The following is a 22,367-nucleotide window of genomic DNA, read 5'->3' on the forward strand; positions in this document are numbered from 1 at the left end:
ATTTGAACTAAATATCTCTCACTAAGGAAAGATTTTTAGAGCCTCAGTTTTATTAATTAGATTAGATCTCATTAGCCAAGAAAACAACTATAGGAGATTGATATTGTCATATACTCCCTCCGTCCCAAACGAAATGTCCTATTTCTTTTCGACACGGAGGTTAAGAAATGTGTATAAAATAGATAAAGTGAGTTGGTGGAAATTATTTAAATACTATTAAGTATAGAAAGAGAGTGTATTGCTAAAAAAGGAAACATGACATTTCGTTCGGGACAGCCCAAAAAGGAAAACATGACATTTCGTTTGGGACGGAGAGAATAATTAATTGATTGTAAGTAAGTAAGAGTAACATTAATTCCTAGATATTCAATTCGCGCATGATAGCACCATAAAGTATATATATAGCTCTTTTAGCTGCTTAGGGTTAGGGTTGGGAGAGTGGTGCTACAAGGCGGAAAGCATGTGTGAATGTGGTAAAAGAAGATATTCAACATTTTGGATTAATGAATTATGGATTCTAATATCGTTGGCCCATTAATATAAATATCAGCAGTGCTAAATGATCAGCTATTAGGAATTGTTTAGTCCCCAAGCACACTCGGAACTAATGCTATTAAGTTTTCTAAGTTTTTTTTTTCTTTTTTTTTTCTTTTTATATTTAATTAACTTGTAACCCATCGAAATTTAATGAAAAATCATTTTACATCGTAATTTATAATTTCTGTATATTATTTATAGTTAGAGAATATGAAATGGTTTTTATATAATTTTTTTTAATTAATTTTATTTGACCAGATTAAATTGATGGTGCAGTTCAAACTATAATAATCTCAACTATTTTTACAAGTTAAATGTTAATTTTTTTGTTGAAAGTTGCTGTAAGGAAAAAAAGTTGATGTGGGGCTAGGAATTTTAGAAAAATAAGAAGAAAAAAGTATATGTAAATTTGACATAGGATATGATGGATGATTTGATACATCGTATTTCTTGTTAATCGTATATAGAAAAAATATACTCCCTCTGTCCCACTATAAGTGAGTTGTATTCCATTTTGGGACGTCCCACTATATGTGGCATGTTTCCACAAACGAAAAATTTTAACTCTTAATCAGGTGTAGGTCATACCACTTTTAACCAATTTACACATTCTCCTTAATTCTCGTGCCGAAAAGTTTTGAGCCACTTATAGTGAGACAGAGTACTAATTTTATTGGAGTATATATTTTTTTTAAATTGACAGATAAAAAATAATTTAATACCACATCTTATATCTGAGTATCATCTTATCCGAATCTTACAAGACTTTTGAGAATTCTCTTGCCAGTAGCTCGAAATATCACATTTGACTTTTTTATGTCGAACTTCTAATTATCATCTTATCTGAAACTTGAAAAATGACATTTGACTTATGAGTATCACGATCCGGAGCTTGAAAGAATATAATTAATTTTTGTACATCATGTCATCTGCAATTTGAAAAGTTCATAATTGATTTGTGAGTAACATCTCATCAGGAGCTCGTAAAGACCATAACTTGTGAGCATCATCTTGTGCGGTTCTTGAAAGACCCTAATTGACTTGTGAGCATCATCTCGTCCATAGTTTAGACACGAGTTGAGTTATAAGCATAAGCTTAATACCGGAGCTGAGTGCTAAGCATCATATCATTTGGAGCTTAAAATGCCAAAATTAAGTTATGATAACATCATCTCATTTGGAACTTGACAATAAGTCATACTAAAGTTGGTTGATTTGATTATATAAGAAATATCAAAACAAAATTATTTGATCATTTTTAATTTTATAAAATAAAATATAACATAGAGTTAATCATAGAGTTAATTAATTACCTACTTCAAATAAATTAACAATGTGATATCCAATTAATCTAAAATTCCAATTGATGAAGTCTCATAAAAAAATTATTATGCAAGTCTAATTTTATTTTTAAAAAATGAAGCCAATATATATATATGTTTTTCTTTGAGGAAATATATAGTGTTAATAGGCAAAAATTCCCTATTCTTTAAGTTGTATGTTAAAAATGCCCTATTTTATAAACTTACGCATTTTGCCCAAATTAAGTGAAGAACCTATTTTACCCTTTGATGTTTATGGGTTTGCTTGGGTTTTTGTGAAAATCTTACACATTTAAACGATTTGACAGCTACTAGTCAACGATTTGATAGCTATAAGTCAATAGTACATTTGACCGGTGGGTAGCTAGATTATCTGATCGCCGGGTAGTCAGATCATTTCATCGGGCGATCACATGATTTTACTGGTCGGTCACATGATTTTATCGGCCGGATCATTTGACTGGCCGGTAAAATCATGTGACCGCCCGTTGAAATGATCTGACCGCTCGGACGATTAGATAATCTAGCCACCCACCGGTCACATGTATTCTTGACTGATAGCTGTCAAATCATTGACTTATAACTGTCAAATCGGTCAAATGTGTAAGGCTTTTACAAAAAATCAAGCAAACCCATCAACATCAAGGGTATTTAAAGAATAGAGCATAAGAAGCTTATGTTTTTAAAAGAGGGCATTTTTCATATATAACTTAAGGAATATGGCATTTTAAATTTTCATATATATATATATATATATATATATATATATAGGGATGGGATCCTGTAGATCCCACTTGCCTCATGGTATATAGGCCCAAATTTGGACCACACATTTTGTCTACGAGGCGCACTAAGTACGGCGTGCGCATCACGTAGCAAAGGCCTTTGAAGGCAAAATACATGTAAGGGTAAAATAGGAATAAATTTTTTGAAAAAAAAAATTATTTTTAATTGTTGATTTTTTTTGCATGGTCGCTACCATAATTATGCATATAGTTGAATACAAATATACATATGCATAAACACACATATGCATAACGTTACACATAAATATGCATATCATTATGCGACCCCTCAAGTACCTTTCGCTGTTACTCGCCGCCTCTGTCATAGTTAGTTGAACACAAATATACATTTACATAAATACATATATGCATAATGTTACACTGACGCGACCGTACTTCGGGTTATAAGCGAAGCTGTCATATTGGTCAACGTATAAATACATTTATAATCTTGCCCAAGACAGGCGTAGTGCCTAATGGTAAGCAAGGGTCGATCCCTCAGGGGGTTGGTACAGCTTGTCTCTTGTCACGAACAAACATAAGAAAATGGTGGGGGTGGACTATCGTCCTGGTCACGAGACACCTCTCGTGACTAAATTTAGCTTGACTCGAAGTAATGAAAATAAAATGAAAACACTAAACAGAAATATCAGTGATAAAAGACAATCTGGTCAAGACGTCGAATCTGTGGATAATCTCTTACACTCGCTCTTGGTCAAGATGTTCACTACAATATTATGTCTACCAGTTATAACTTACCAATGGCCTGTGCCCCCATTCTCACTTGTCACGTGCACTTCCATTGTCTAAGAAAATCTATCCTTAAGTGTGTTTAAGGCATGGGACACCCTATACCGTTGAACCATCTTGACCTAACCATGCAATAGGACACCTCAGAGCATGCAATTAACCAAGAAGCATTTAGCCCTAGATAGACCCGATATTGAACTTAGGCAGATAGTGGTCTACTTCAACCTCCCATGCCTGCAAATACTCTCAAGACGCACAATGATCGTACACATCCTATAATCTTGATTTATTGGTGATCTAAGTCTACTCAATTAATTTATGATTGTTAACTAATCAAGTCGATTTAGACACTTAGTTATAATGCCCAGCACTTTCAGAACACAACATGCAATTACTTAAGCACACAATTAGACCTAGCGAGTTTTATAAGTTCATATCCACATCATCTATGCCTTGCCGCCCATATTTATAAACTTAGCTAGAAATAATATAAATTGCGAAAACAAAATATAAACAAGACATGACAAGTAAATAAAATAAACTTACGATTAAAGAAAAATAGGGCAGGATGCTACACTGCCAGCAAAAAGCATAAACTATCGTCTTAACCAAATCGGGACTTAAACATAAAATGCAGAAAATGTAAAGATTGTTTTTGGCACTAGCCTCCCTATTTGCTTGCACTACAAAAACCCGACCCTTACAATGAGAAATGAACATGTATTTATAAGTTCCCAGGCATGGGCCAAAGGCCAACACGCAGCTAGGGTTTTGGTGAGTTCAACTCCAGTTGGAGCGTTTTTTTTTTGCCCAAGATAGAGTCCACAGGTGTAAGGACTCTACCTTTGATAAACTTCACTCTTTTGATCCGTGCATATCTTCAAGCTTTCATCCATATCCGCTCAGCGCATGGGAAAAGGAATATTCCCGCGCATCTTCTTCTGCACTGGATCTGCCACGTCAGCGTCTAGCCCTGAACGCTTGGTCATGATGAATTTCTTACCTGTTCACCATTCCTGTCTTCATTCTGCCCTTCCACGTGCCCTTGGTACCTCTCGTGGCGGATGTTGATTTTCGAGCGTAAGTCAGGCCAACCTCTTTGTCAGCGGCAAATAGCCTTGGTTGCAACACTTTCTCTCGGAAATGGCTCCAACTGCCCAGGGTCTTGCATTCTTCCTCCTTGGAGCGGTACTACCTGCTTGGTCAACATCATGCCCACGGCTTGGCAAATGTAACTCTCGTGCTTTGATTTGCATCCAGTGTTGCGTTAGACTTGATCGCTGAGGTGCCTTCCCAGATCTCTTCGGAGTACTCCAGAAATGCCCAATATCTCAAATTTGGTGGTCAACATTCGCATTTTTATTGTTCTAACACTTGCTGACCATTCACATTGTTCCTGCAAAATGAGCCAAGCATCTCAAGCTTCTGTGCAATTAGAGATCATACGAAAAGCAGGAACATCAACATAGATAAAAATAGCATTTAAGGCTCTGGAATTATGGTTAGAGATGAGTCTTTCATCAGCAGACCATCTACTTTTGGGTGTGAGTGATGTTACACCATTCTCATCAGTGGTACGCGGTGGAGTCCATCCATCCAACACAGCAACCCAGGCACGTTCATCAATGGATTTGATATAAATTTTCATCCTAGTTTTCTGCAAGTTGTAGTTCTTTCCATTACTATCAAGAGTAGGAGGCCGAACCGACACACTTGACAAATCCATTGGTGGTAATTTTACACACAGGAATCGATTCTTAGTACGTCAAGAACCTGCTCTTGATACCAATTGAAAGAGTTTAATGCCCCAAATTACCAACAAAGTAAAACTGTGTAAAGAAAAGAGTAATCTTGGGAAAAATCTTATCAACAGAATATTAATAACATTGAAGCCAACATGCAGCGGAAATGAATAACACACAAGAATATTTTTTCGCGGATTATATAAATAACCCGTGAGTGGCTCAAGGCAAAAATCACTATGATGAATCAACAAAGTAAAGTACAGATTTGAATCTCTTGGAGATCTATCTTTGCAGATTATCTGCCTAAGATAAATCAACCTATCTACTTTCTGCACTAGAATGTTGATACAACACAGAAACCAAATCAGTCGAATAACAAATGTTAGTCGGACAAAACAAATAACATACTACGCTCCAATGGTCTTGTACTTCAATTCTTGCTCTCGACCTTTCGTCGATACAAAATGAGACTTTACAGATTGGCTGTCTAAGTCTCCTTCGTCAAAATAATCCTTGAAGAACTGGTGTCACGTTTGCAGCAGGAAAATGACGAGTTGGTTGTGAGTGAATGTTAGGTTGCAGATTTTGCACTTCAAAACATGAGAATGAATGAAGCTTCTTGCTGCTTTTATAGGCCTTCATGTCATGGTTAGTTTCGTCCACTCTCCACTTCCAGAACGTTCCTATAACCGCTGCAATCCATCTTCAAACACTGCTAGTCGACCAGTCGGGAATGTTGGTTGAAAGATCATGGGTCCTTAAAAGTAGGAACTAACACCCCATTACTTTGGTCCATGAATAACCGTCTTTCCACATATTGAAAATGTGGTCAACAAGCATAAAACTTTTATTCCACAACCAAAGAATAATAAAACATGAAAGGAAGGTAAAGATAAAAAATATACAATTACCAATAGAGAGTCAAAGTATGGAGTCAAAGCAGACTCTGGAATGTTGGTTGAAGCCCGGAAATATTGACACCATGAATGTTATGAACATTCCACCCAACATTGAAAACACGGCTGTTATCAACATTGGTCCCAATATTGTCGGAGTCAACATTGACTCTAACAAGGGACATGATCACCTTACTAGTACAAAAAACACATCAATAGTACAAAACACTTAGGGCGCATTTGGTACTGGTTAATACACTGAATTAGCTAAATTAGTCGAGAGTAATCTGGTGTTTGGTACAAGATGCGCATCACGTTGGGCCCGGATGAAATAGTACCGATTACCCCGAGTAACGTATCCCACATCCCCCGTCCGATACGATTGCTACAATTGATCCTTGGAAATTAATTCACTTTTCTACCCTTTCAAACTTTGGAATTCAAAATACACAAATAAAAAAAATTGGCTGCTACTCCATTGGTATTTCGACCTTGGTCTTACGCTGTTGGAGACCTCAGGCGAAACCAGCCGACGCCATAAAAAACCAATGAAATTTGGGTCGACATTTTTGGGAACTAGGGTTTCGAAATATCAATGTGAATTTCGTGAGACGTCTACTCTGATTTTTCTTGTGATTCTGAAACTTTTAGCGTTCTTATCAATTGTGTTTTGGTTTGATTTGGGTATCTTCGAACTCACGCCCCCCACGAATCAAAAATGTGCAATTGCTAGTAATTTTTTCCTAAACATTAAAATCTATATTTCACGGATTCGTGTTGAAACAGATTTAGCTAATATTCTATGTCCCCTGGGTTGCGTCGGCCATCTCTCAGTATTTAACAAAGCCTGGACAATTGTTGTGTTGTAGAAATATCAATTCTATAAATTATTGAAAGATACACATAACCTGCATTTGCATGTTATTTGATTGAATTTTGGGTTTGTTGTATAAATTGTTTCTATGTATCTAATCGTTTATACCATTTCACTTTGCTCCAACACAAAACTAGGAAGAGTATATCGAGTAACTATCGCTAGTTCACGGTCACCGAAGAGCTTACACATAACCAAGGTGCGTACTCATTTTGGCATTATGATATCTACCAGATTGCCCAAGTTATTTTGCACTTGGTGTAAAGAATTTGCATAAATGTGAAAAAATAATTATGAAGGCTGGTAGTAGACGTGGTACGTTCTTAATCCTTTATGTGCAAATAATCTCCTCTGAAATTATTTCCTGTATATATTCAACTAGCTTTAATCATTTTGTATGATGTATGTGATATCACAGTAAATCAAACTCTACAAGAACCATAACAAATCATTTCATTTTCTCTATATTATAGACATAAACATTATTTATATGTAGAATAGGGTTATAGACACTGAGGTAGTCAACATGGGCATCACCAAAGTGATGACCCCTCTATCATTGTTGACGTCATTACCTCCACCATTGTTAATAGCATCATTCACTCGTTTTTTGCCAAACAAAAGCTGAAAAACCTTTACCAAGCCATTACTAATAAGCTGTACAAAAAATAATTTTCATAACATAAATAATCAAGTATAAAAATCTAAGAAAATTCGTGTTTACCAAAGTGTACAATACTGCTGTAGTAGCTTTCACCCAATCCTTCAACAAGTCACCAAAATTCACCATTGCTGAATTGACAGCAGCTAAGCAAGCCTCTAATTTCTCAAAGAGGCCCAACTGCTGATCTAAAAACTGAGTCAAAGGCACTACCAGAAATACTTGGCGAACACTAAAAACCTGTAAACATAACAAACAAAAATGACCAAGTGCACATAATCAAACAAGAACTGTTAAGTGCTAAAAATGAAAGTTACCACAGATGTTATCATCATCATTGTACGATCATCTGTTGGATTTCATTGATAAGAACAAATAACTTGTCACTTGATTTTTCAGTTTGTGAAACATAGCAAGCACACAAAGTGTTCATCTTTTGAGGCTGATAAACCTACAATATATAATCACTTGTACAACTTTATATAGAATAATCTTTAAATTGAAAATGCAAATTACCAACATTTAGGACAAATCAGATAGAAAATTTGATCTAGATCAAAATTACGTAAATCCTAACTATTAATAAGTTTCCGAAAACGCAGAATACCAAATCAGAGCATGTATTCACCACAACTAAATCAAAATCACAGTAAAATCACTTGATACCCAAAATGAGAATAGAACATTACACGAAAACTTAGGACACCTTAAGGCAAAGATCAAAAGGGGCAAACAATATATTATTTAAGATTGTGGAGTTCTATATAAGCCTAAAACCAATATATTATCTAAAATCAAAATACATTTCCTTTTTTCTGCCTTCCTTTTTGGCTCTTTTAATCTTTGCCTTAAGGTGCCCTGAGTTTTCGTGTAATGTTCTATTCTGATTTTGAGCATCAAGTGATTTTATTGTGATTTTAATTTAGCTGTGGTAAATACATACTCTGTTTTGGTATTCTATGTTTTTCAGAAACTTATTAATAGTTAGAATTTACGTAATTTTGATCTAGATCATATTTTCAATCTGATTTGTCCATCTGCATTTTCTATTTATAGATCATTCTATATAAAGCGGTACAAGTGATTATATAATGTAGGTTTATCAGCCTCAAAAGAACACTCTGCGTGCTTACTATGTTTCACAAACTGAAATATCAAGTGACAAGTCATTTGTTCTTGTCAATGAAAATCCAACAGATGACTGTAATGATGAGCCTCATACTTATGATAATATCTATGGTAACTTTTATTTTTAGCACATAATAGTTCTTGTTTGATTATGTGCACTTGGTCTTTTTTGTTTGTTCTGTTTACAAGTTTTTAGTATTCTCCAAGAAGAATTTTTGGTAGTGCCTTTGACTCAGCTTTTAGATCAGCAGTTGGACCTTTTTGAGAAATTAGAGGCTTGTTTAGCTGCTGGCAATTCAGCAATGGTGAATTCTGCTGACTTGTTGAAGGATTGGGTGAAAGATTTGCCAAAAGCTACAGCAGCTATATTGTACACTTTGGTAAGCACAAATTTTCTTGAATTTTTATACTTGATTATTTATGAATTTTATTTATGTTATGAAAATTATTTTTTATGCAGCTTATTAGTAATGACTTGGTAAAGGTTTTTCAGCTTTTGTTTAAGCAAAAAACGAGTGAATGGTGCTGCTAACAATGGTGGAGGTAATGATGTAACACCCCGATAATTTAGATTTATTTTATAAGTTTAATTAATAGTATTTTCTTGAATAGCTTATTTTTTTAAAAAATTACATGATACATATAGATATGCACCATTAATTTTATCTAGACTATTATTATTATTATTATTATTATTATTATTATTATTATTATTATTATTATTATTATTATTATTATTATTATTATTATTATTATTATTATTATTATTATTATTATTATTTTTGTTTCCTATTAGAACTAGAACTCTTTAAAAACTAGTATAAATATGGGATCTATTTTCAAACCCTAAAACAGACGGACACACTAATTAATTAGGGTTTTAGAGAGAGCAGAGAGAGCCAGAAACGTGTAGGCAGAAGATCTGAGCTGGAGTCAGATTTTCGCAGGAAATCAAGTTCTGGCAGTTTCGGGAGAACGGCCATAACTTCCTCCACAGAACTCCGATTGTAATACCCCGTTTCCTCGAGCTAAGTTTAGAATAATTTTGAACTTAGATTTAAGATGATTCACGCCGGAATAAGAAAAAGAATTTAATTTTAATTCCAACAAAAACGATTTACAAAAACATTTGTAAATTTAGTTATTGAATTTATATGCATTGCGTATTTATTTAATTTAGTATTCAAGCATTTTCACGTGCTTTTAATTAGCAAATCCTGAAGAATTATTACAGTTTCGACAATTTTATCCTGAAAGATTTTTACAGTATGAGATAGTTTTAATTGTCAAATCATCACTCACCTCACTTAGACTCCCATCAAGATCCATGCTCCTACATTTAGTTTTTTTTTTTAACTTTTAGCCACACTTGGCAGTTGGCAGCCACCAACTCCCCTCCAAACTGAACTACACGACAGCATTGCCAATTTCCATGCATTTATGGCAAATAATATCATTGTCAAAAGTTATGCCATTGTTTTCAACTAATACTGCCATTGTTTTCAACTATTACGGCTAAGTTTGCTTATAAATTGAGCAGCAACATTTCATTATTCACCACCTCTTCCACAATTTCACTCACCCCATTCTCGCAAGAAGTAGGAGGTTCACTCTTCATTTCATCAGCCAAAAGTCCTCCTTCCATCACACACTAATAACTATAGCTAGCAAGCAACTCAAAATGCAAGAGCTCTCAATTCACTGAGATTCAGCAACACAGCAGAATCCTTATAAAGGTTTCACTTCCAAATTCTACTCTATAAATTGTAATGTTTCCTTTCGTTCATTCACAGAGAAACACATATGCATACATTCATTTATATATATATACATACTCATATATGTGTTTAAGCAAACATATCAAATGACTTACAATGATGAAAATCGTAAATGAATAAAAAGAAGAAGAAAAATAGAGTCTTGAAGCTTTGTCTTGCTTTGATTTCGAACCTTGATGTGGTTGTTGGATGTATGAGTCGAGAGGAGGGATGCGATCGGCGGCGGTGGTTCTTCTACTGCTGTCGGCCGGAAGTTTCAGAGAGGGAGAGATGGGCTGGGTACATCTGAGGGTATCGGCGATGGTGGCTTGGCTGCTGTCGCCGGACTGATTTGAGAGAGAGTTGAGGGAGGTCGGCGGCGGCTCTTTCCTGTGAAGGGAGCGGTACTGCCGCTGTGTGTAGGTAGGTAGAGACTGAAGATGGGGATTAGAGGCGGTCGGCGATGGATGGTTGCTGTCGTCCGTCCGACACAGAGTGAGAGGAAGAGAGGCAGGGGCCGGGCACGCGGCGGTGGTTAGCTCCGCTAGCCACTGTGGCCGCCGGACTTCGGAGAGAGGCAACGGCGTCCTCAGTTTGTGGGAGGCGGCGTGCGCCGCTGCTCTGTGAAGTGTGAAAAGAGAGGACGGGGATGAGAGTCGAGGGTTCCGGAGGGGCTGCGCTCTCGCCGGTGACAGAGGCGGCGCTTCGCCGAAGAAGAAGGGAGTGACGCCTGTATCGGGCTTGTGTCTGTGTGCGTGTTTCATTTTGGGGAGGAAAGAGAGATCCGATTGAAAAAAAAAGGGGGAGGCGCGGCTGTTGAGGGAGAAAAAGGGGGGTGAAGTGTTAGGTTTGGGCTTGGGGTGTTGGGCCGAGAGTTGGGCTGGGTTATTTCTTTATGTTGGGCTGAATTTCTATTTTTAACTGGATGGGCTGATTTTTATTTAGTAACTTGGGCTCAGTTTATTTAATTAAAACAGCTGGGCCTTGTTACTTGGATTGTGCAGATTTTTTTTTATAAAATGGACTGCATTATTTTATTAAATGGACTATACTTATATTAATTAATTGAACTATTAAATAGTTTAATTTATTTATTTAAAGAGTAAATTGCATAATAATATTAAATTATTATTATGTGCATATTTTTAAGTAAATTACTTATTATATGCTAAGCATGACATGAAATTGCATTATATTTTGCAATAAAAGTATTTATGATTTAATTGGTTTTAATTATAATTCCAATTATTAAAGAAAATCGAGTAAGGATATTGTTGGTGTCCTTAACTCAAGAAGTTTAGTTTTCAATTATTTATTCATTAAATTTTTGAAAACCCGGCGTGAGGAATCATAGTAGTTAAGTGCACCCACTAAGACTTTAAGTTAGCTTCACGAGACCTATTAAGAATAAAATTTTTGTAGGCTTTGTGGACCAAGGGGATTAGCGCAGCTTTTCCAAGACAGGTTATGTAATTGTGATCGTCAGGCTTGCCTAATCAGGTGGGCATTATTTTTACTACGTATATAGAGATCCCCTGCGTATCGTAGGCCTCTTATACGAATGAATGCATGAGATGATTTAACTGTTAATTTCAGTTTTATATATCTATCAAACGAGTTTAATGCTACCTCTGAACAAGTTATTTCGTTACAAAATCTTTGAACTGAAAAAATATTACAACTGTTGTCTTGCCATAAAATGTTTAAATTTTAGTATGATATCTATCTGATGTGGCTTTGCCAGTTATGTAATCGAATTCGGGTCTTGAGCAGTTGATAGCTATCCTGCCAGGGCTAGTGTACACCAGTGACCGTGAGTCATCTAGCGGGTTGGCCGGTCAAGTGTTCGTGAGAGGTGGCCACCTCTCCGGCACAAAGTTCCAGATATGATAGATTACAAGAGAACTTAGTCTGCAGACGAACTTTATGAATCACAAATGAACTTAGTAAGCTTGGGCCTTTTTAGCGAAAAACTCCCTTGCTGTACTGTTTATGATGGCATGACAATTTACAGTTTTGAAGCATGTATTTTATACCTCGGCATACGTGCCCACTGAGTATTTTTATACTCAGCCCTGCATGTATTTATAAATGTGCAGGTTGAGCAGCTGATGGAATGGAATGATGTTGAGCGGGTGTTCCTTTGACATTTCAAGAAATGTAACCTTGAGTATACATCTTCATATGTATATCTCACACGTTTTCCGCTGCAAAACACTTTGATTAGGATAGCTCTATGTTATGAAGTTGTGATACATGTTATTGGGTAACCCACCTTAATCAGTTCTCATTTATGTGTATGTTTTATAAGTATCCAAATAATCATATATGATCCTAGCATTTTATCTATAAGTGACATTTCCATATACTTTAATGTTTAGTAATTGTCCAATTCCATTTCTTATTGTTCACCCCAAGTCATAACCCCGGTTAACCCGTCATTGGTATATTGGGCTGTGACAGAGTGGTATCAGAGCGGTTCGTTCGCTCTGGCCCTAGAAACCTTATTCTAAAGAGTCGAGTCTAGTTTGATTATTTAGACTTACATGGGTTTATACGGCACCGCTCAACACTCCATTGCATCGTGCTCGGTCAAGGAAAAAGGTAACTGCAGTTTCAATGTTTTAAAGATGTTAATATTCTAAAATGCTTCATGAATATGTTTATGTAAAGAGCATGCTATGATGAAATGTTGAATGTTTTGACTTTCATGGCATATTTTCGCAGTCTATGATGTTATGATAAGATGAATGATAGAAAAGTGACATATGTTTTCCCAGAGAACATAGATTGCTATAAGTTGCATGATCACAATTTCAAAAGAACATAGACTACTAGATTAGTAGGATATCTCTACAATCTAGATTTTTAAGGTGATGATTTAGAAGAATGAAAGAGAACTTAGAACGTCTCAGCTCCCTTAAGAAAATGATGGTTCCAAAGAGGAATGGAAAGATATGTACGAGGTAAAGAAAAAGCACAGAATGACGGTACGCGACGAATTCAAGGTAAACGTTGCATCAAAGGTTGAACCATAGTCTCTACGTTCGAATGTTCAAGTGCGACGGAATATCAAATCGACTTTTGCTACAGGATAGATTTTATGAATAGTATGTTTTGCCTGTGTACGTATGTCTGTGTGTATATATCTTAAGAGAGGTTTGGGGTTTGAGATCAATAGGATAGGGAACCTTAAGATAAGTTTAGTTGTCATAATGAGCTTATGTTTTGTTATGTATAGTATGTTCGTGGCTCTCCAAGTTCGGGACGATGTTTCCCGTTTGACTGGGAGGTGATGATGTTGGACCTGGCCAGTCCACATGATCCAAATCTCAGTAGACGTCTTTTGGGTTGAAAACCCATGTGTTTCAACTTTCGGTTGAAAAGCCAGATGGGTTCATACTCGAGGTCATTCTGTTCGACCTAGTAGTTAATCATTTCATACCCTCTGGTCATTCTTTGGATTCTCTTGAACAATTTCTACAACACCTTGTTTTGATGTTGTGTTGAGTTTAAGCCTTGCAACTCGTGAGTTGTCATAATAGATCCCCTTGTTTGATAAGACCAAGAAGTGTTAGTCTACCGATGCAGTATACTACCCAAACTATGGCTTCATATAATTGTGTCTCATTGTGATTAGTTGAGATTAGTCTTTGTCTTATTAAGTGATATCGACCACTCATTATGATAGAAATTCAGAGTTTAAGCTAAGACCGTAATATAGTGTTCGAGTACGAGGACTTAAGTTAATTGTTCTATGATAGTTTTAAGATAGATTCATAGGAAAGTGTTGTGCATGTGTAGGTAACAAGAAATGGGTTGATGACCATTTTGGTCTTTGGAAAATAGAATACCCCGTAGATGAGCCCTTGGAATGAGGTAGGAGCAATGAACCGCCGCAAAAGAACGAGGGAACTTATTCTCAAGTAAATCTTGTGTATATAAATTAGAATTGGGAATCCAATTGATATGAGGAGAGATCCGAATCTATTCTAGATCGGAAAGTTAAAGTACTAAGGAATAAGTCGATACCCTTAGTAATAGTTCTTTGGAAGCACCATGAAAAAAAAAAAAAAAGGGGGGCGATGTGGGAACTCGATTCTAGCATGAAGGAGAAGTACCCAGAATTATTTTCTGTGGTACAAAATTTCGTGACGAAATTTCTTTTAAAGTGGATAGTATGTCATACCCCGACTTTTAATCCCTGATTAAGGGCTTAACTATTAATAATTAGGGTTCGGCATCCATTAATAATAAAAACTGGTTTGATTTATCTGATGTGATTTAATCGTTATATATGTGTTTTAATGTGCTTAGTTAAAGGAAATTTTTATATATATATATATGTGGTGCATAAGTTATAATTGGTGAGTTAAGTGTATTTATATGAGCCACATGAATTTTAAATTATGCATGAAGTTGTGAATTTTATCTAAATTTGATAGTACATGTAACACCCCGTACTTTTCCCTATGTTGTGAGATAGTGTCTTAACACTATTAAGAGTACTGAGATGTCAGAGAGATTGACTGTCCTATTAAGAAAATAGGAATAATGAGTTGGAAATAGAGTCGGAAAAAAAAAGAGTGAAAAACCCTAAAAAAAAAAAAAAAAAAAAGTCGATCGGAGAGACGTCTAGTTTGTCTGTGTTTGCCGACTGCTTTGACGTGATATTATGTGAAATTACATGACTGATTGATTATGTGAGTTTTGTTACGTATGTCATTGTGAGCAAGTTATTATGATTTTTATTTGATGACTTTAGCACTTGGAATTTTAATTAAATTTTCAAAGCAAGTGCAGTTTATTCTTACCAAGAAATCAAAGAATGCCGGTTTATGAAATTTTTCCAAACAAAATATTTTCAAATTATTTTTTCTATGATGAGGAATATTATAATTGAGTGAGTGCACTAATATTAGTACCATATTTATTTTAAATATTGGTCACAAGAGTTTTGTATTATAGCATTGCATTAATTAGTAATTAGTCTTTTATGATTTTATTAATGTAGCTTAACACATGATTTATTCTAGGCTACACAACCTTACACACACATGATTATTTTAATCTAATAAGCATGTGATTAATTTCCTTAGCCTTACTTGAAGTGAACGTGTGGTATGAAGATGAAGGGAAGGGTTTAGTGTGTAGGTTTAGGGGGGGGGGACAAGTATTAAAGGGTGAATAGTGTTTGGTCTCCAATCATCCTTCCTAAGCAAGACAAATTCACTTCATTTCCCTCATTTTCTTCACCATTCGGCCACTCTCAATTTCTCTCTCTCTTCCGATTTTGCTCCAAAAGATCACCATAGGTGAATCACCAAAGCTTCCAAGCTCACATCAAGATCAAATCCTCCACCAAATCAACATAAACACCATCCAATTCTTGAAAATTTCAAGAGGACCGTGGAGTTTGGTTTGAAGAGTGAGAAAGGAAAACTTTGATCTTTGTTTAATCTTGAGTAAGTGATTCTTATTTTTTGATGAGAGTATATGATCAAGATTGAGCAAGAAAATCACCCAACTTATTTCTATGAAATTTTCGAAAATTAGGGGCTTGAAACCCTACGAAATTTTGTTGTTTGTTTGCTCGAATTGGCTTGAGTTATATGATGATTGATGATTATTGAGTTAATATATATATGAATATCTTGATGATTAGCCATGAGATATAGATATTTCTATTAGGTTAGTTTACCTAAAATGGGGATGTTGAGATCCTATGGATCAATTGATGTATTGATGATGGATTGAGTTTATGAGATGATCTAGATGATTAATGATGGATGAGATTGAAGCTTGAGGTTGAGAAGTGAAAAATGAAAAGTGTTAGTTTGAGGAAGAAGATGACATACATGTGTATCTATATGTGATCTTGTTTTATGATGTTGATTTGTGCTAATTGGTAACCTAGGATGTTAGATCTATGATTTGATCAATAGGTTATACATGATTAGTGATATTTTCAAAAGAGTTCAGTTTAATAAAAATTAGGACTTTTTTGCCTATGTGTTATTTAAGTGATTTTGGCTTAAGATATATGTATTTGAGCATGATATTAGTGTATAATTATGTTTGAGTAAGTCTTTTGTTGGCTAAGAAATTTTTGACTTAGTTTAGTTTGTATGAGTTTTTTTTTGAGTTTTCATATTTTGAGAAGTCGATGATTGATAAAATGAGGTTTAATTGCTTTATGACCATTATGTGAAAGTTTGTCATGTTTTATTAAGAGTTCTATGATGATACATGAAGTTTCATTAGAGTTTAGTACATGATAAAAGGGAATCTATATGTGTATAATAATTTATATGATGAATGAGATCGTGTTTGAGTATTTAAGTAATTTTGAGCATGAAAATGAGAAGAGAATTTTAATGATGCTTTCATTGAAACGTTTTACTAGAGATTTGAGGTTATGATGTAAGAAGAGACTCAAGATTTGAGTATGATGAGCATTATAATGTGCTTGAATGTTTGTGAGTGTTATATGTGTTTAAAATGAGCATTTGATGAGTGTCCTTGAAGGAATGTTGAGTTGAGTATTTTAAGAGTTTGAGATGAAATTTTGGTGAATTTCGTAGGCCTACTGACCTACTGTGATCGACGGTTTTTCAATGTCAAAAAGCTCTGAAAATTTTATACCAAGTCTCTACATGAGTCTTGAGAACATCGGTAAAATTTGAAGTCATTTGGACTTCGTTTACTATTTTTATAAAATACAAAACCTAAACTGCACATTACTACCGAGAATTTCAGAGAACAAGGGAAAGAGTCATTCATTTCAGTATCTTCCTGTATGATCTAGATTGCCAAATTTTTATGGTATTAACCTTATTGTGTTAGCTAGATAGCCACCAAATTTGAGCCCAATTTGACAACGTTTACTATTTTTCAAGAATCCAAGTTTTCGATTGCTCAAAACTGCCGAATATGGTAGATCGTGGTAAAAACGTCATATCTCTCAAACCACTTGGAGTTTTCGACTCTACTTTTTATGTAAAACTAGACTCGAAGATCTTTCTTTCGGTATGAGTCTCGAGTCCAGGAGATGTCGGAGTCAGAACAGATTAAATTTGGAAGTTGAATCAGTGTAAAAACAGAGCAAGTTTTAATGATGTTTGATTGTGATTCTTATGTGCCTTATGTGATTGTGTTGTCTATGTGTTTGAATGAGATTAGACGAGCCTTATATGAGAGATAAATCGAGACTTAGTACCATGATTTTCTTGAAACCTATCCTTGAACTTAAGGATTTGAGATGAGTGGAGAGTTTATATAGAGTTGAGTAAAGAGATGGAATATGAGATAGAACATGAGTTAAGGCTTTATGAGTATGGATTTTAAAATGATTAAAATGTTTTAAATCAATTCCTTTTTAATGGAGTTTAAAATGCTTATTTAAGTCATTTATAAATGAATAATGAGAAATGCGTAAAGGAGTTCGTAAATGAATCGCGGCATGAGATTTTCAATTCCCCTGGTAAACTAGGGAGATATTATGAAGGAACAAGCAATGAACGAGACTCTCACCACCGAGTCACTACGACAATTGGAGAAGGAAAAAGTTCACGCACAAACAAGATATGTACACCACCTCAAGATGGAAGTAAAGAAAAAGAAAATGGAAGGAAAGCACTAGAACTAAACTTAAGGTATAACCCAACCCCAAGGCTAGTAGACTCAAGCTAAGAGAGTGAATGCTTTGGCTAAAGTGCCAGAAGCTATAGCAAGAATAAAGTTGGAACGCCACCACAATGGAAACTTAGAAACCCCCATTAAATAATCATTTGGAAATGAGAAAATGAGTTTACATGGCAGAAGGAGTGCCATTAATCTTTAAGTGAAAGTTACCAAGATGATGAGAAAATTTTGATGTTAGAATTCCCTAGTCAAATCTGAGAAGGTGACTTAGGACGAAAGAAACAATTAAGGTAGTTCACCACTTTACTAAGATGAAGTGGGTGAAAGAATGTTGTTAGGTCCTGAACTGGTCCAACAAGATGATTGAGAAAGTCGACCACATCAAGCAAAGAATCAAAGAAACTCAAGATAGACAAAAGTCTTACGCCGATAAACGCCGATCGGAATTAGAATTTAATGTTGGGGATCGAGTTTTCCTCAAAGTCTCTCCCTCAAAGGGAGTTATACGTTTCGGAAAGAGGGGCAAGTTACGACCCCGTTATATAGGACCTTTTGAGATCCTAGACAAGTTAGGCCTTTGTAGCCTATAAGTTGGCTCTGCCACCAAGCATTGTGGATGTATACAATACGTATAACACCTCGCAATTAAGAAAACATGTGATTAAGTAAGATAAAGTAGTCCTAGCCAGGACCTAAGTTGTGAAGAGAAATCAGTCCAGAGACTTGATAGCAAGATTCAAGTTTTACGAGGCAATAATATTGTTCTCGTCATGTAGTGGAACCATCACAGGATGGAAAAGGCCACAAAAGAGAAGGATGAAATGAAAGACTAGTATCCTCAGCTAGATTAGCAAGGTATGTAATTTCGAGGACGAATTTTTTTTAAGGAGGGAGGAATGTAATACCCCGTTTCCTCGAGCTAAGTTTAGAATAATTTTGAACTTAGATTTAAGATGATTCACGCCGGAATAAGAAAAAGAATTTAATTTTAATTCCAACAAAAACGATTTACAAAAACATTTGTAAATTTAGTTATTGAATTTATATGCATTGCGTATTTATTTAATTTAGTATTCAAGCATTTTCACGTGCTTTTAATTAGCAAATCCTGAAGAATTATTACAGTTTCGACAATTTTATCCTGAAAGATTTTTACAGTATGAGATAGTTTTAATTGTCAAATCATCACTCACCTCACTTAGACTCCCATCAAGATCCATGCTCCTACATTTAGTTTTTTTTTTTAACTTTTAGCCACACTTGGCAGTTGGCAGCCACCAACTCCCCTCCAAACTGAACTACACGACAGCATTGCCAATTTCCATGCATTTATGGCAAATAATATCATTGTCAAAAGTTATGCCATTGTTTTCAACTAATACTGCCATTGTTTTCAACTATTACGGCTAAGTTTGCTTATAAATTGAGCAGCAACATTTCATTATTCACCACCTCTTCCACAATTTCACTCACCCCATTCTCGCAAGAAGTAGGAGGTTCACTCTTCATTTCATCAGCCAAAAGTCCTCCTTCCATCACACACTAATAACTATAGCTAGCAAGCAACTCAAAATGCAAGAGCTCTCAATTCACTGAGATTCAGCAACACAGCAGAATCCTTATAAAGGTTTCACTTCCAAATTCTACTCTATAAATTGTAATGTTTCCTTTCGTTCATTCACAGAGAAACACATATGCATACATTCATTTATATATATATATACATACTCATATATGTGTTTAAGCAAATATATCAAATGACTTACAATGATGAAAATCGTAAATGAATAAAAAGAAGAAGAAAAATAGAGTCTTGAAGCTTTGTCTTGCTTTGATTTCGAACCTTGATGTGGTTGTTGGATGTATGAGTCGAGAGGAGGGATGCGATCGGCGGCGGTGGTTCTTCTACTGCTGTCGGCCGGAAGTTTCAGAGAGGGAGAGATGGGCTGGGTACAGCTGAGGGTATCGGCGATGGTGGCTTGGCTGCTGTCGCCGGACTGATTTGAGAGAGAGTTGAGGGAGGTCGGCGGCGGCTCTTTCCTGTGAAGGGAGCGGTACTGCCGCTGTGTGTAGGTAGGTAGAGACTGAAGATGGGGATTAGAGGCGGTCGGTGATGGATGGTTGCTGTCGTCCGTCCGACACAGAGTGAGAGGAAGAGAGGCAGGGGCCGGGCACGCGGCGGTGGTTAGCTCCGCTAGCTACTGTGGCCGCCGGACTTCGGAGAGAGGCAACGGCGTCCTCAGTTTGTGGGAGGCGGCGTGCGCCGCTGCTCTGTGAAGTGTGAAAAGAGAGGACGGGGATGAGAGTCGAGGGTTCCGGAGGGGCTGCGCTCTCGCCGGTGACAGAGGCGGCGCTTCGCCGAAGAAGAAGGGAGTGACGCCTGTATCGGGCTTGTGTCTGTGTGCGTGTTTCATTTTGGGGAGGAAAGAGAGATCCGATTGAAAAAAAAAGGGGGAGGCGCGGCTGTTGAGGGAGAAAAAGGGGGGTGAAGTGTTAGGTTTGGGCTTGGGGTGTTGGGCCGAGAGTTGGGCTAGGTTATTTCTTTATGTTGGGCTGAATTTCTATTTTTAACTGGATGGGCTGATTTTTATTTAGTAACTTGGGCTCAGTTTATTTAATTAAAACAGCTGGGCCTAGTTACTTGGATTGTGCAGATTTTTTTTATAAAATGGACTGCATTATTTTATTAAATGGACTATACTTATATTAATTAATTGAACTATTAAATAGTTTAATTTATTTATTTAAAGAGTAAATTGCATAATAATATTAAATTATTATTATGTGCATATTTTTAAGTAAATTACTTATTATATGCTAAGCATGACATGAAATTGCATTATATTTTGCAATAAAAGTATTTATGATTTAATTGGTTTTAATTATAATTCCAATTATTAAAGAAAATCGAGTAAGGATATTGTTGGTGTCCTTAACTCAAGAAGTTTAGTTTTCAATTATTTATTCATTAAATTTTTGAAAACCCGGCGTGAGGAATCATAGTAGTTAAGTGCACCCACTAAGACTTTAAGTTAGCTTCACGAGACCTATTAAGAATAAAATTTTTGTAGGCTTTGTGGACCAAGGGGATTAGCGCAGCTTTTCCAAGACAGGTTATGTAATTGTGATCGTCAGGCTTGCCTAATCAGGTGGGCATTATTTTTACTATACGTATATAGAGATCCCCTGCGTATCGTAGGCCTCTTATACGAATGAATGCATGAGATGATTTAACTGTTAATTTCAGTTTTATATATCTATCAAACGGGTTTAATGCTACCTCTGAACAAGTTATTTCGTTACAAAATCTTTGAACTGAAAAATATTACAACTGTTGTCTTGCCATAAAATGTTTAAATTTTAGTATGATATCTATCTGATGTGGCTTTGCCAGTTATGTAATCGAATTCGGGTCTTGAGCAGTTGATAGCTATCCTGCCAGGGCTAGTGTACACCAGTGACCGTGAGTCATCTAGCGGGTTGGCCGGTCAAGTGTTCGTGAGAGGTGGCCATCTCTCCGGCACAAAGTTCCAGATATGATAGATTACAAGAGAACTTAGTCTGCAGACGAACTTTATGAATCACAAATGAACTTAGTAAGCTTGGGCCTTTTTAGCGAAAAACTCCCTTGCTGTACTGTTTATGATGGCATGACAATTTACAGTTTTGAAGCATGTATTTTATACCTAGGCATACGTGCCCACTGAGTATTTTTATACTCAGCCCTGCATGTATTTATAAATGTGCAGGTTGAGCAGCTGATGGAATGGAATGATGTTGAGCGGGTGTTCCTTTGACATTTCAAGAAATGTAACCTTGAGTATACATCTTCATATGTATATCTCACACGTTTTCCGCTGCAAAACACTTTGATTAGGATAGCTCTATGTTATGAAGTTGTGATACATGTTATTGGGTAACCCACCTTAATCAGTTCTCATTTATGTGTATGTTTTATAAGTATCCAAATAATCATATATGATCCTAGCATTTTATCTATAAGTGACATTTCCATATACTTTAATGTTTAGTAATTGTCCAATTCCATTTCTTATTGTTCACCCCAAGTCATAACCCCGGTTAACCCATCATTGGTATATTGGGCTGTGACACCGATTCAAGCGAAACAGGCGGCCACGGAAAACTCTCTCGAAGACGAAGAAGTCATATTTCTGGGCAAAATACGATTTGAGTGTCACGACCGGACCTACTTAAGGATAATTAAGCCGGGAAAACCGTGACTAATGGAGGGAGATTAGAAGCGGGGT

This window comes from Salvia miltiorrhiza, chromosome 5 (assembly GCF_028751815.1).
Source record: "Salvia miltiorrhiza cultivar Shanhuang (shh) chromosome 5, IMPLAD_Smil_shh, whole genome shotgun sequence".
In the NCBI taxonomy this organism is placed as follows: domain Eukaryota; kingdom Viridiplantae; phylum Streptophyta; class Magnoliopsida; order Lamiales; family Lamiaceae; genus Salvia; species Salvia miltiorrhiza.